The 12,337-nt window shown below is 35.4% G+C and overlaps 1 pseudogene; it reads right to left on the reverse strand.

The window, feature by feature from the left end:
* Positions 1-2,183: 2,183 nt before the first annotated feature.
* On the reverse strand, positions 2,184-7,846 carry LOC148934032 (F-box/kelch-repeat protein At3g23880-like; annotated as a pseudogene).
* Between the last annotated feature and the right edge of the window lie 4,491 nt (positions 7,847-12,337).

The raw sequence follows: 12,337 nt of genomic DNA on the forward strand, positions 1-12,337 counted from the left end.
GAAAAATCGAATGGATGGAATGTTTTGGCGTGATTTGCGTGAATTCTTTCCAATTGATAGATCGGCACCCCACCAACTTTCTTTTAATTTAATTTAGCATTGTAATTAATTAACTATGATTATGGCATTCATTATCAAACTTTATGAAATATTCTCGTGTGCAAGGTTGTATTCATTCCATTCGTTGGTCATTTAACTAGTTGGTTACCTTCGCATTAAATAAAGTTTATTCCATAGTAAAAAATTACTTGCGTGCATGTAATAAGGCTTTTGAGCACATTAACACCTATCCATTTGCATAGTAAATAGATAAGCAATGCTGAAAAATGTAATACTTGTACGTTTAAAAAATATTGGTGTGGAATTGTGTCTTGCACGTGTAACATTTCCTTTGAAATATGATCAACTATAAAATATTTTATATCCTTGAATAAAAAGTACTAATAGGATTATAGGAATGTAATAAATAATCATATTGAATTATTTTCCTTAATCTACTCTAATTAATAGGCAAATCGATAAACTTATTTTTATATATAATGTTCTTTTATTAAGAGCTGTTCATGTTAGTATCATTATGTGTATAAAAAATACAGATTTCAAATTTGTTTGACTCAAGGATCATTTATTCATATGGGTGAACAAAAAATTAATCCGTCATTAATAAAAAGAATTCAAATTCGTAATCCGTCAATAGTATGACAGTGTGATGTGATTTTATATATACTTTAATGCACTATTAATTCAAACATATTTTATTCAAAAGGGCAGTGAAAAAATGCTAACTCATGTATTATACAAACTCCAAACTTTTCAACACAGTATCAATTTTTCAACATAATGTCAACACAATGTAAAATTTCAAGATTTTGATATCAATACGGTGTCAATCGTTGACACTGTGTCGATATTTTCTGTTGCTATTATTTTCTAACTTGTTGACATTTTTTAACGGTCCAGATCATAGTTTGGAGTTTGTATAGTTTCAAAGTTTGCATTTGATTACGTTCCTACCTCAAACTATTTAGGTTAGCAAATCATCGATAGAACTAATGAACATCAATATATATTAATTTTATTCCATAGTAATAGTATTTAACTAAAAATTAATAACAACTTTCATTATTAGAACTATGAACTTGGTTTTTTCCTAGTTTATGCGCACTTATTTTTTTTCAATTTTTAGGCACAATTTTCTTTTAAAATGTAGGGTGCATAATATTTTTGTTCAAACTTCAAAGAAAATGGCTATACTCACGTGTTTTGGAAGGAAACTATTTTCTCATCCATAAGGAATAGACATTTTCATTACAAATGGTGATTCCCTCGTTTCAAGTTTACCATTCATAGTAATGAAATGAACATTAGAATAGTCATTTCATTTCTATTCCATTTTACCATATCAGTCAGTCTATAAGATTCTCAATTATCGGTTGTAATTAACATAGTCCTTTTATAAAATAAAATAAAAGCAAATACACCAGCAAATATTTGAAGATTGAACCTTTCAATTTGAAAATCGAGAGAAATAGAAAATGTAATCACGTGAATAAAAGATTGAAGTGAAAGGAATGTATATCAATTCAAAGCTAGAAAGAAACAAAGAATCACAATAACAATATAGCAATCAAAATAAACATTATAAGGCCAACAAAACTGAAGTAGATTGTTAAGAACAAATATAAATGTGGTAATATTAAACGAGGCACCATAGAAGTTGCCTCGAAAATGTTATTAAAAGGACTGAAATTTGGCACAATCGAATCCTAGTCTCAATTAAAAGGGTCCGACATTTTAACTAAAATCGTTCCAAAAGAGTGATTCTAACAAATATAATCCACTTAATTCGCCTCATTTGATTTTATTTAGTTCAGTTCAATGTTCCAATTTTATCTATCATAGCCTAAATAAGAATGGAACAACTAATAATCTAATTATAGTCCTCATGGTAGTTCATCTTTGTTCCACAATATTCACGCTTTAATATAGATAATTTGTAATCATAAAATTGCATATTTGAAATTTATCAAAAAGTGGGTGAAAAATCAATAAAATTGTATTTTGAAATAGAAGAAATTAAAAAGGAAACAGAACAAAAAAGCTAAAAGCAAAAACTAGAAATGAATAAGGTAAAAATTTGTTGTAGAAATAAAACTAAGTTGTGTCACCATCCATGGAAGAGATCAAAATGAGCTCACATTCTCCATCACAAAATTCTTCAGAGTGAGATAGCTTGAGGCATACATGGTCATAGAGGTATAGTAAGAACTACGATCCCCTCGAAACGTGATGTCATTGTCAAGAGTTTTCGTCTTGTTGGAGTGGTAGAGTGGCTTGTCTTCCTCTTCCATCAAGATATCCCCATTTTCGAAAACTCTGATTGGCCAAACATGACGCTCACCAACAAATCCTATAGCAACTTCGCAAACGAAAACTTCCCTTGTCCAAGAATTGTCATCTCGTATTCTTCATCAACCATATCACAATCTCCCAATCAACTGTAATATGGCTTAAACATAGGCAATCCCTCAAAACAGATGGTGTCTTACAATGGCGGTCACATGTACCACAAGGGGGAGGTACAGAAAATGTGCTAAAAAGTTCTATTGCGAGATCAACTGCGGTGGTAGTTTGGGGAGGACAAGGGAGTTTGATATATTCACGAGTGATTGGATTGCACAGGATAAGATCACCACGACCAAAGTCTCTAAGAAAGATCAAACCATTGACCGAACTATGAGTTGATTCGTCAAAAGGGAGTTTGAAGTTGAAGGCTACATTCCAACGATGCTCCTTATCAAACAAGTTCATCCACAAATTCAATGACATCGTATGAGCTTGTTGAGTGTGTTTTAACAAGGAGGCCCGGGACTGATCTAGAAATATGGGAATTCACAAACTCTGGAGTAGCCAGCAGACTAAGCCAGGACTTACAAACAAACTTGCATGCCATAGCGGCTCGAGTGGGAAGTCTTGAGAGGATTTCTACTATGATTTCTGATGGTAGATATTTAAAGAAATCTTCACCCATTTTGGAATTATCAGCAGTTTTCATCTCTCAACTTAATAACACCTTCATCATTAACAAAAAAAAAAGTGAAATGTGAGCAGCAGCAAAATATTAATATTGTTGTAGTCTTCCAAATTTGCAGATTACAAAATTGAATAGAATCCTAAAATTAGGACACTAATCTCGTTAGAGATCTCAGGCAATATTATTCCCATAAGTTGTTTGAGATCTCAAGCAATATTGTTTGATGAGTTAAATAGAGAGAACAAAGTAAAAATTAAATAAAATAAAGAGAGTGGTGTTTTTATATTAGTACCATGCTTACTGAGGATTCAGTGAAGAACACGGCAGGAGATTTGTAACGATTGTCAAAGATCGTTTGAATAATCTCCACAATAAAGTTAATGTTCAAAGGTATGGCTTTGTAGTCCAACAATAAAACCTTTATATAAGCAAAAGAAAATTAAACTTATGGAAAAAATTAAACTGAAAAGGAAATTTTAATATTTTTCCCTATACCAATTCAATTAACTAGAAAATAAATAAATAACAAAATAGACCTGCTTAGCCTCCAAGTATTGTATGCATCATTATTCATTACTATGCTACGTGAAATTTTAAGGAAAATGTTTTAGAGACATAATGTCTTCCAGCCATAATGCTATAATAAAGTTAAAATAGTCATTTTAGATTGTTTTAAATTTTTATTTTAAATTTATGTTTTGTACATATACCATACTAACCTTATACTTATAAAATGTTTATTAGTATATTTAATGACTTGATTATGGAAAGTTATGTGGAGTGTAAGATATAGTACAGATTTCGGTGGATTAATTAAATTGATATTTACAATTCTCCATGAACTCATGTCTCCATATTTACAATTCTTTCTTGTATTCATTTTAGAGAGAATATGAGAAATAATTTAGTTTTGATTTTAAGTGTCACTTTGAACAAACAAATAGTATATAATTTTAAGATAAAGTACGAATAGAAATAAATATAAATAAAGCAATGAGCAAAAATATGGAAAATGGAAACAATGTGTATAATTTGGAATAAAGAGAAATATTAAATAACCGGAATTTATTATATTAAAATTTCAATAGTTATTTGATGCGAATAACATTTATCATTTTAATTTACTTTTAGATATCAAATTTAATTATATATTATGATTTTGAGTAGCGATATAGATTACACGAGGAGATACAATACTTAATCATCATTAGTTCATTGAATGATACCACCAACAAATTCTTAATCATCATTAGTTCATTGAATGGTACCACCAACAAATTAAGTATAAATACAATTAGTCGTTTTTATATCTTTACTAATTTTAATATTTCTTTTATAATAAAATAATTTGATGCAAATAATTAGTTGTTATTGATTATTAGATGAGTAAACTTAATTCAAAAGTTAATTTTTATATTAGTGTTCGAATAAAATAAAATTCTCCATCTTAAGGTAAATTAATTCAAATCTTTTTATATTATGCAAATTTGAAGAAAGTTATTAACTGACTTAATTATAATTCCCCAAAGTTATTGAAAGTTACTATTAAGATAGTTAATTTGCATTGATTTGACTTTCATTTAATAATTATACGGTTATACTACATAACTATTTAGCTAATTTCCTTTTATTTGAAATAAGGGTATGTTTGTCTATATATAAATTATTCTTATGGCAAAAAAACATAAGGGCATTATGGCATGGAGACATTATGTCTCTAAATCACTACTCAAATTTTAAATAGCAAGACCATGAATGCAATAGTGATATGTGTGTATAATTAGATTTGAAATTCATGGCATTTTTGTGAACTCCATAATAGAACTAATAAGGCAAGAAAGCTACTCATAGATCACAATAAAACCCGAGAAAATACTAATGTTATCTTAGCAACAGAGTTACATCATTTCTAATGCATGATACAAGCATGCCCCTCACCATCCATGTATCTCATCAAACAACAGCCACAACTCAAAACAAGCTCACATTCTCCGTCACAAAATTCTTCAGAGTGAGAAAGCTTGGGGAATAAATGGTTGTAGAGATATATGCTGGGGTTTGGAGCCCCTTGCACAGCGGAAGACTTGTACAAAACAAATAAATCAGATACGGATCTATTTGACCGATTATGCGATTAATCAATTCACATGTTAAACAGATAATTGCATGCTAGAACGCAAATAATTCATGCTCATAGAAAGTAAATCCTAAAACATGAATTCTACGGTTTAGGGTTACCGATATTGATTCTCCAAAGAATCGACGATTGCTCGCGCCTTCTCCACGTGATGATCTTCAATACTAGACCACGGATCTTCTCTCTGGTTCCCGAACTGTATCTCGATATCAGGGTGGGCTGATCTTATCAAAATACTAGGACTCAAATAAAGAAGACAGAAGAAATCCTTCTCCAATTAGGAGAGAAATTCGAACTCCTCTAGGTAGAGGGGGACGAAAATTATGAGTAATAATAATGATGATTTTTGTCTCATTTATTCTCCTATTTATATTAAGTTTCTTTTGGGCCCAGACAGGGATCTATGGAAGGTTTTGGATATGGGCTCGCCCAATTAGCTTTTTACTAATTAAATTGAACCCACAATTTAATACAAGCTTATATTGGAATATTACGAGCAACCACTACAGAAGTACTCCCTCCGTCCCAATAAATATGAAACATTTGGTTTCCGACACAGCATTTTATGCAAGTGTTGTTTTGTGAGTTAATGAAGAGAGAGTAAAGTAAGAGAAAGGGAAAAGTAGAGAGAGTGGTGTTTCCATTTTAGGAAACGTTTCATTTTTAGTGGGACAACCCAAAAAGGAAAACGTTGCATTTCTAATGGGACAGGGGGAGTAATATTGAACTCTCCCCATCCAAATCCGAAATTACAAGTAATCCGGGTTTCCGTTATTTATGTTATTTATTTCCCGCGCTTAAAATATAAATGTCCATTAATTAATTAACGTCTGCTATGGACTTAATTAATTAATATCTTATTAATTCCAAGAGTGGACTTAGCAAGAAACATTTATTTATTATTCATAGAGTAATAAAACTCCAACTGGCCAGTTTTTCGAATAATAAAACCTTGTTCGAGCTCCTCTTGAGGACATTATCAAACGAGACTCACCTCGCGCACGTTTCAACATAATAGCAATTCTAGCACCGCTAGATATTAATCACCACTACCCAATATATCAAGATTATTGGGTGGCCAAAAACCCGCACCATTTGATAAGTCAAAGTAGTGCATAATCAATACCGTATGCTCAATGCTAACATATGTAGATTAAGAAATAGTATTTTATCAAGACCTAGTCTTTCAGTAGATAGCATAAAGACACGTCTTGCTGTTAGATCCGTTCAGTGCTATACCACACCAATGTCATCTTATTTAAGTAAGGCTTAGAAATATGCGGACTGACATTGCAACCTTTCACGATAGGTAGTCAAAGCCTATCTAGGTTGTGAAAATCTTCTTTTTCTTTTGCAAAGCATTGCATAGATCTGACCGTGTTACCTTAAAGTGGACGACGCCCACAACCGGTGTACTAAGCAAAAGACTTAGACTTTGTTTACTTCTTATGCATTTAAATATTTGTAAAACATCTTATAAATGCACAAGCAAACACAATGTAATAATGATAGTGATTCTATTCGTGCGGAACTGCTCGAATAATACTAAATCGGGTTAAAAGTGGATTATAGAGTTTTACGTATACAAGCAAGATTCTATTCGAGCGAAACTTGCTCGAAACATGCTTTTCAGTATACCAAACCTAACAATATACACATCACTATCCTCTCGAATAAAGAACTCATAGTGAATTTTCGTCTTGTTGGAGTAGTAGAATAGTTTGTCCCTACTACACTCCAGCAAGATGTCATCATTTTCGAAAACTTTGATTGGGCAAACATGATGTACAGCATGCCCCCCTTAAGGAATCTCCGGTTAAAACTTCCTTTGTCCAAGATTTCTCATCTCCATATTCCTTCATCGACCAAATTGCAAGCTCTAGATCATCTGTAGTATGGCACAAACAGAGGCAATCCCTAAAAACACATAGTGTCTTCAAAAAGGGTAATATATCACAAGGATAGGGCGCAGAAAAGGTGCTAAAAAGCTCCGTTTCCAGATCAAGGCAAGAAATCCGTTCAACCCAATCACCCTTGATTTTCTCAAGCACCCTCCAATGAAGATTTCCATTAAAAAGTAACCCTCCACGGCGGTCAAAAAGCCTGTGCAAGCTACCAGAGGGAACTTTTCTCCAAGTTCCAGTTCCAACAGTGTACACTCGGCACTCCAATTGGCACTGAGGTTTTCCCTCGAAAACCTAAACCACCTTATACTGCACGGTCGTTCTGCTCTCTCCAAATCCAAAACTCTCCGACGCAAACTGATCTTTTGAGGTGGTTTGTCGAGGGAGCTTGAAATAGTCACGTGTGACTAGATTGCACATGATAAGATCACCATGATCGACGCCTCTTAGAAAGATCAGACCATTGACCGAACTATGGATTGGCTCATCAAAGGGGAGTTGGAAGTTGAAGTCTGCACACCAATTATACTCATCATCAAAGTCGGAAAGCTCATCCACGATTTCCTTGACATCGTATGACTTTGAGTCTGTTTCAACAGCAACGCACAAGACTGACCTAGACATATGGAAATTCACAAACTCGGGAGTAGCGAGAAGCAAGCGCCATGACTTACAAACACACTTGCAGAGCATAACAGCATAAGTGGGGAGTCTTGAGAGGATATTTACTATGATATCTGATGTTAGACATTCGAAGAAATCTTCGCCCATTTTGGAATAACCCCTAGAAAATTAACAAAAAAATAAAAGTAAAAACATCAAAATTTAGGTCTCCAAATCCTAATTTTACAAAAAAATGAAACTAAGCCAAATCCCTAAGCTATTCCAAAAAATATCGGTTCTAGGTTATATATCTTTGTGGTTAGTGGAGAAAAGCCATCGAACCAGATTTGTCATAGTTGATTTACTTTTTTGTAAAAAGGTTCCGCTCCCTCCAAAGAAAAAAGGGGAGACTTGCTCTCCCAATGAAGGAAGACCTTTAGGCAAAGGTTGGTTTTTTCCAACCAAGCTAAATCAAGCTTATTGTATATGAAAAAAACTTTCAATGTGAAATAAGAAAGCTTATTGTAATGAGATTCACCTTCGGGTGGAATGCGGTGGAGGCGGCGGATCTTGAGAGCGGCTCCGCTGCAGAATATATGAAAAAGATTTAAGAGAATTATCCCTGATTTTGTTTTATAGTAAGTACTTCGTAATTTTATTTAACCATATCTTAGATTTTGATTTACTGAGATATTGTGACATCAAAATGCAGGATTACAACAAAATTGAATATAAGCGTAGAACCCTAACGCATTACACAATACTTAATTAAGCAAATTGTTACCGCAAAAACGATATCTACAACAAGCAAAATACATGGATGCTATAGTTTTACAACAACGCCCCAAAATAAGAGTAAAATAATCATCAATTTACGACAAAATCCCAAAAACAAAGGCGTAGAAAATAGGAAATGAGCTAAAACAGAGTGATGATAAGAAAGTTCATTCACCTTCCGGTGGAAATGCGGTGGAGACGGCGAATGTCTGTGTCCTTGTGACAAAATAAATAAGTAAATCTGAGGATTTTTCTGCCACTTTAGAAAAAAGAAAATGTTAATATTTGATAGATAATATAGTAGAAATGTGATCAAATGAAAACTCTAAATTATGTTGGAAGAGTTGATATTAAGGTGTTGCATGAAGAACATGCTGACGTGGATTTGTGCAATGCTGGAAAAGGGAATGCACGAGATTGCTTCAAGAATGAGAGCACGGGATCAAAGCCTTTGCCAGCTAATGGATCTGGGGACCGCGTTTGTACCTTCAAGGACGTGTTGATAAAAGGGCTAAAGGAGAAGGACGTTGGTTAGGATTAGTAGTCTTAATGAGGTGTTAGTATATTAATGATAACATAATATGGATTCTAGATTGTTCTGAGCAAGTGTATAAATGCTAGTATTGTAATCTTCATCAATCAATGAAACAGTATCTAGTCCTCTCTCATACTATTTCCGGTTAATATTCCATACAAGCTTTCATCAACATGATATTTGGTTGTTCTTTTCATGGTATCAGAGCAGGGTCATTTTGATCCTGTCTCTATATCCCCTTTTCCTTTTTCTTTTGTTTCTTTGCAAGAAATGGCAAGCTCCAGCTCATCGTCTGGATGGATGACTCAGAGTCAAGGAACTCAACCCCTTTATGCACAATTGCCTCCGATATCAGTGAAGCTGACTGATGCAAACTTTCTGATGTGGCAACAACAAGTGGATGTCACGGCCTATGGATATGGCCTCGAAGGATACCTCAACGGTGAGAAGAAGCCTCCACCTCCGATGATAGTCACTACTGAGGAAGAAGAAGGATCTGTGGTGAATGAAGAGTTCATCTCATGGCAGAGGTAGGATAGGAGAGTGGCAGCGTGGTTGCTGTCTTCTCTCTCAGAAGGAGCCCTCGGTCTGGTTGTTGGGCTGAGATTTGCAAGGGACATCTGGAGTGCCCTTGAGACAAATTTTGCTAACAGATCTACAGCCAAAATAATGCAATATCGGCAACAAATGCAAAATCTGAAGAAGGACTCTCTGACCATGAGTGAGTATGTTGGAAAAATGAGGAATTACTTTGATCTTCTTGGATCAGTTGGATGCAGAATATCTGAAGATGAGCAAGTTCTGCATATTCTTGGTGGTCTTGGGCAAGAATATGACCCAGCAGTGTGTGCAATCAGCTCGAGATCTGACTCATGGAGTTTAGGAGATGCTACTCCCTTCCTGCTGACTTTTGAGTTAAGAATGGAGACTACAATATCTCATTCTTCCAACAGAGAAGGCTCACAGCCTGTTCTGAATTTGGTGCAGCAATCGAACCAGAGAAGGGATTCTGCTCCATATAACTCTAAGTTTGATTCTGGAGGTGCAAGAGGAGGATTCAGAAACTAGAGAGGATGAAGAGGTGGAAGAGGTTTGGGCAGAGGAAACAACAAAGTGATTTTCCAATTGTGTGACAAGCCAGGGCATACTGCAGCAAAGTGTTGGCATAGGTTTGAGCAAAATTATGCTCCTCCACAACCACAGTTCAGGGGAGGTGCCCCAAATCAACAGCAAGGGTCCTTCAATCCATCTGCACATCTTGTTCAGACAGCTGCACCAAGGCCTCCTCCTTCTCTCAGTTCTGGAACACCCTCTGAGTTTGGTTTTGACTCAACCATATCGACTAGTTGGTATCCTGATTCAGGAGCTACTCATCACGTTTCTAGAGATTTGGGCAACCTCAACATTAGCTCAGAATATACTGGAGGTAAAAATCTTTTGCTTGGAAATGGATCTGCTGTTTCTATTTCTAACATTGGAGAGTCTTATTTGAAACCTCACTGTGCTAGTTTTTCCAGAAAACTTACTTTGAGAAACCTCCTACATGTTCCTAGCATAACCAAAAATCTCCTCAGCGTGTCAAAATTTGCTAGAGATAATTGTGTCTTCTTTGAGTTTCATCCTGACTTTTGTTTTGTCAAGGATCTGGGAACCCGAGAAAGCGTGCTCAAGGGAACTTTTGACAAGGGATTATATCACTTCTTATTTGATCATTCGCCAATCAAGGGAAGCTCTACCATCATCCACTCTTTTCCCTCTCCATTCAATCAAGGCTGACCAGCCATACACTCAGTCAGCTCAACTGTTCCAGCAGCTAGTGTTAATTCAAGTCATGATACTAGTCTTGATTTGGCTTTGTGACATAATAGACTAGGACATCCTACTCTAGAAGTAGTCAAATATGTTCTCAAGAGCTGTAATATCCCTTTCATTTCAATGAATTCTCAACTTTGTCATTCTTGTTGTATGTCAAAAGCTCATAGATTGCCTTATAATTTCTCAGAGTCAATTGTTTCTTCACCTCTTGAGCTGATACACAGTGATCTCTGGGGTCCATCCCTAGTTGTTTCAAGGAACGGTTTCAGATACTATGTTTCTTTTGTGGATCATTATTCAAGGTTTACCAGGATATACTTGTTAAAGAACAAGAGTGATGTTATAGGTGTTTTTAAGCACTTCAAATCCTTGACAGAAAATCTATTTCACACAAAAATAAAGTATTTTCATTCAGATTGAGGAGGGGAGTTTCAAAGCTTAACCTCATTTTTTAAAGAAAATGGGATAACACATAGAATCTCATGTCCCTGCACTCCTCAACAGAATGGTTTGGCAGAAAGGAAGCACAGGCACATAGTAGAGACTGGGCTTACACTTTTATCTCAATCTTCACTTTCAAATAAATTCTGGGATGATGCTTTTACTTCAGCTGTGTTTCTGATCAACAGGATGCCCTCTAAGGTCATTGATAACATATCTCCTTTTCAGAAATTGTATTCCAAGACACCTGATTATTCAGCCTTGAGAGTGTTTGGCTGCTTGTGTTTTCCTCTGACCAGGCCCTACAATAAGCATAAACTTGATAGCAGGTCTGTGAAATCTGTATTTTTGGGTTACAGTGGATCTCATAAGGGGTATAAGGCTCTTCTTCCAGATGGGAAGGTGATAGTGTCCAAAGATGTAATTTGTGATGAGCAAGTTTTTCCTTATCAATCAATTTTCTCTTCTAGTGGTGCTCATATTCCCACCCTGCCTCCAGCTGTGTTAGTTCCACCAACACAGTCTGTCTTCACTCCCATTGCTTCATCACCTTCTCCACATCCATCACCTGATGCTTGTAGTTCACATTCCGCTGCTCACACTCCAGATTCTTCACCTTCTCCCATACACACTCAACAGAATTCCCCTGCCCCTCCCTCAGATTCTGGAGATCAGCCCCCAGATGCCCCTATTGTTGAGGAACCCCCTAATTCTGGTAAACATCATATGACCACAAGGTCCAAGTCTGGAATCTTCAAACCCAAACTATACACTCTGGTCGTTTCCTCACATCTCATTCCCAGATCTGCTCTTGAAGCTTTGCTCATACCTATTTGGAAAGCAGCTATGTTGGCTGAATTTATTGCTCTTCTCAAGAACAAAACTTGAATTTTGATTACTCTACCACCTGGAAAGAATCTCATAGGCTGTACATGGATTTTTAAATTGAAGTTTCATCTCTCTGGAGAGGTTGCTAGGCATAAGGCTAGACTTGTGGCTCAAGGTTTTTGACAGCAACCGGGCTTTGACTTCAATGAGACTTTTAGTCATGTTGTTAAGCCTGCAACTATCAGACTGATCCTTACTGTAGC

This window comes from Salvia hispanica, chromosome 1 (assembly GCF_029641045.1).
Source record: "Salvia hispanica isolate PSC_SH4W2 chromosome 1, Shi_PSC_v1, whole genome shotgun sequence".
In the NCBI taxonomy this organism is placed as follows: Eukaryota; Viridiplantae; Streptophyta; class Magnoliopsida; order Lamiales; family Lamiaceae; genus Salvia; species Salvia hispanica.